Below are 4,015 nucleotides of genomic sequence, written 5' to 3' on the forward strand. Positions count from 1 at the left end.
TTTTGCTAAGCAGACGAAGTGCAAACACACAGTACAATAAATTAAATGAAAGAGACAAAAACTCACCTAAATGTTTCTTCTAAGGCAACACTAAGTGGACTTTAATGAAAATGGATTTCAGTGAGATCTAGAAAGCAGTATTAGATTAACAACCATATTAAAATTTAGGAGGCCACCCCAAAAAAAAAAGGTAATTTTGAATATCTTCTCTGCTTTTCTTCTACAAGAACATAATGGCCTCTGAGGCAACAATGTTCATTATTACTTTATAACCTGACACTTTTAAGTGCTTTCTGTCATGACAAATGTGTGATAAAAAAAAAGTCACTTATTTGAGTCATTTTTGCATTTACATCTAGCCAACTGGTGACAAGGGGATTTTAAGTAGATGTATACTGTATGAAGTCCATTCCGCTCAAGTTCAGACATGTGCCCTAGCTTTCTTTACAATTAATGCCACATGCTTTTATATATTGTTTTCTAATCCTATGTCATGCATATATTTTACATATTATATATTCTGCAGTTCTACACAGGAAATAAAGTGATTTCTGGGTTGCTGTAGTGAGAATTTCTTTTTAACTGTGATAAATCACAAAACACTACTCTGCTGAAATCAGTCAACTCTACCGAGGGCAAAAAATCATAATGGATGAGTAGTTTGTTCCATTATCTTATGCTGCTTAATTAAAACCTGTTGATAAAAATGTTAATACTGTATTTAAATGTATTTTTCTCATCCTACTGATGTACTTGCTCTAGTTTTCCAGATAAAACACTGTTATTTTGATATATAACCGATAAAAAACAATATTAAAATTGTATACTATTTTGTGGGGGGAAAATAAATAAATAATAAAAATAAAATAATTATGATATAAATAAATCAAAATAATAAATAAATAAATTATAATACATGTTATAAACAAATGAATAATACTAATAATGATAGTAAATAAAAGAATAAGTATTAATAGACACATTTTCAATAGTTTGTGTACTCTGTGCACATCCACAGTTTGACTAATGACAATGTTTGAGTCACATTTTAGATGCGTCACATAAGATGTAAAAAGACGAAAAGAAAGATTACCCACTTTACCCACTGACAAAATCATTCATCCCAAAAGTCATTAACCTGTCAGGCCAATAACTAACTGTCTATGCAATATGTGCACTTTGTCATGTTGGCAAGAAAATGTATGCACATTTTAAACGTAACGCAAATGTGAAGGTCTTAATAGATCTGGGAGGCCTGGAGAATGAGGAAAGAACAGGAGGAATCAATCGGCAGAAGTGAGAACAAGAGTGGGAGCCATAAAAAAGAACGAGTATACGAGAATCTGAGACCAAGTACAAACTGGTACAGAGAGAAGCCATATCAAGGGCACACGCACACACTCATTTATCTCTGTCTCACCCTCTGGTGTGTGTGTCAGGCATAAATCTACAGTGGGATATGATAATCTGATAGCATGTCACAGTGACATGGCTGTGGGAAATATTTCGGCCTGCGACACGCGCCAAGGACGTACCCCTCCTCCAAGGTTTTTTCTCATGTCTTTCTGCATTTATTCATCTTGCCACTTGATAAAATGACCTCACAAGAACAATATTACATGTAGTTTGCATTTAATATTTAGCTAACATTTGACATTTAAACAATGTTAGTGACAAGACAGCGAATCAGTCCGTCAACAAATTATTCCGACCGTTTTTGTGAAACGGATCAACTAATAAAAAATAAAAAAATCAGACTAAAGTGAACAATTTCTTCATGGATCAGACATTTCAACTTCTTAGCATGTCTATAAAAATTCACAAGTGATCTATGGCCAATGTCAAGACTCGTACTGAATAAAGACTTCCATTTCAGTCTGTATAAAGATAGTTTGGCTTCTGAAAAAAATAGCTAGTGCATGAATCATACACGCACTGCTTTTATGGTGTGAACTGTTTTCATAAAAAAAAAAAGAGCAAAAACAGTCACATTGACAATATTGTACTAAAATGTAAGTAAGGCTGAAACGATTAGTCGACATTATCGACAATAAAAAATAGTCGACAAATATTGTTGTTGTCGAGTAGTCGTTTGCAGACACGTTACAGAATTAGAGCCCCCTAATGAGAGCTCAGATTACACTCAATTTAAGCGATCAATTTACAAACCGGACAAGCGCAAGACATTTCACGAGGGGGAAAAAAATCATTAAACCTTTCAGTGAAAACACACATTACTCTTAGAACGGTCACAGGAAGTCATAACATTCTGAGTTAATATTTATTACCACATAATCATTATTGCATTCATGCAATATAAGGTCTCATTTCACTTTTAGTGCCACTTTCTTTCCTGTAAGCCGTCATTCCAATATGTATTTTAAAGGGAAAGCCTGTTTTAAAGATACAATGCCAGACATGACCTAAGGATAAAAGTTGGCCTCCCAACATGAGTGATATACACAACATCTGGTGAACAGGTGTTTCACATGATAGCCGTTATAATAAATCATATTTTAACGCCCTATTGACCAATAACACAAAGAGAATTCTCTGTGGCACTCTAAAGCAGAAACATAACAGAAATCTCTGCTAAAATCTGACAGACAACGTTTTAGCAACAGATAAGAATACAGAGAATCTTCCAGATGAAAACTCTTATAGCAAACGTGATGTGCGCAGGCTGTGAACTACTGTATGATGGAAGGAGGTATCTGGTTGGATCAGAGTATGTCTTTACGGTGTTTCTGTTTTTCTTGGAAGTGGATTGGAGGGTATTTGGCAGGTAAGTGAATGGCAGCTGTTTTCTCTCACCTTGTCATATTTGGCAAGTATCTCAGCTCGCTCCTGTTCCAACTTCACTGTAGCATCCTGCTCTAAATCAGACGCTGGAAAGAGAAACAGAGAGAGACCAATTAGCTGTGATTTTAACTGTCCACTATGTGAATCCACATCTGCTCTAGTGAGCTCACGGCACGCAGCCGGTTTGAACTTTGATCCGAGCAGATAAACGGTCCTTGTGGCGCGAATCGTGATTTAAATGAGGCGCGCGGTTTCGTTCCGCTTATGGTGCATAAACATGATAGCGAACATTTATCGAACTCTTCATATCGTTTTATCTAGGAAAATTATATTGCGATAATTATCGTTATCGAATTATCGCCCAGCCCTATATATATAGTGTTGTTCCAAACCTTTATCTATCTATCTATCTATCTATTAGGGCTGTGCGATATAGAAGAAAAATGCGATATGCGATACCTTGTTATAAAATGCGATATTCGATATGCGATACGATTTTACGAAGTGTGTAAAATCAATTTCAATTATATTTTAAAATATTTAAAAATGAAAATTATGTAACCAATTTGTTTCACATTCTTTCTTGGAAAAGAAAGAATCCCTGCAACCTCTGAACGTGACCAGCAGTGTTTTAGCATTACATAAAAAGTAATGTCACAAATCAGAAAATGTCATTTTAACATCAGTGTGAACATAAAAAAAATAAATAAATAATGACACTAATTTTATATCATTGTAACTTTGCTTTCCATATACTTTAAGTACTTCTTCACATACCACAGCAAAAACTATAGTCTGCGAAAGTTCAAACATGATTAAAGGCAAGTGAACAAACAGTAAAAAAAAAGAAGAAAAAAAAAGAAGTTCACAATTTACAAGCATAGATAATATAAACAGTAGTACTGAGGTACAGAAATTTAATAATTAAGTGTAAAATAACACTGCATAGTGTTCACTGTATGAATTACATTTAGATTAATCTTTGTTATAGCTGTTTTGTTGTTTGATTAACATTAGTGACATTCAGCAGCACATATTTATAGGCTGCTGTCCCTTTAAAACTGTGTGTGTGTGTGTGTGTGTGTGCGCGCACGCTTTGGACGTGTGCAGCAAAACTGAAGAGACGCTGCGCGAGATGCGGCTTGTGCGCGTGCTTCAGGTGTGACTCAGACGGCAAAGAGTTGTTTTCTGCAACTTATTGCACTTAACTCTT

The 4,015-nt window shown here is 34.9% G+C and overlaps 1 long non-coding RNA gene across 1 annotated transcript in view; it reads right to left on the reverse strand.

Moving 5' to 3' along the window:
* Window positions 1-2,810: 2,810 nt before the first annotated feature.
* The window catches only part of LOC107590976 (uncharacterized), a 51,432-nt gene continuing 50,227 nt past the window's right edge, over window positions 2,811-4,015 (reverse strand). Inside the window, exon 3 of the long non-coding RNA XR_001609843.1 lies at window positions 2,811-2,888. This is a non-coding gene — a long non-coding RNA (uncharacterized lncRNA). The remainder of the gene's footprint in view (window positions 2,889-4,015) is intronic.

This window comes from Sinocyclocheilus grahami, unplaced genomic scaffold, assembly GCF_001515645.1.
Source record: "Sinocyclocheilus grahami isolate Dianchi unplaced genomic scaffold, SAMN03320097.WGS_v1.1 scaffold135.1, whole genome shotgun sequence".
NCBI lineage: Eukaryota > Metazoa > Chordata > Actinopteri > Cypriniformes > Cyprinidae > Sinocyclocheilus > Sinocyclocheilus grahami.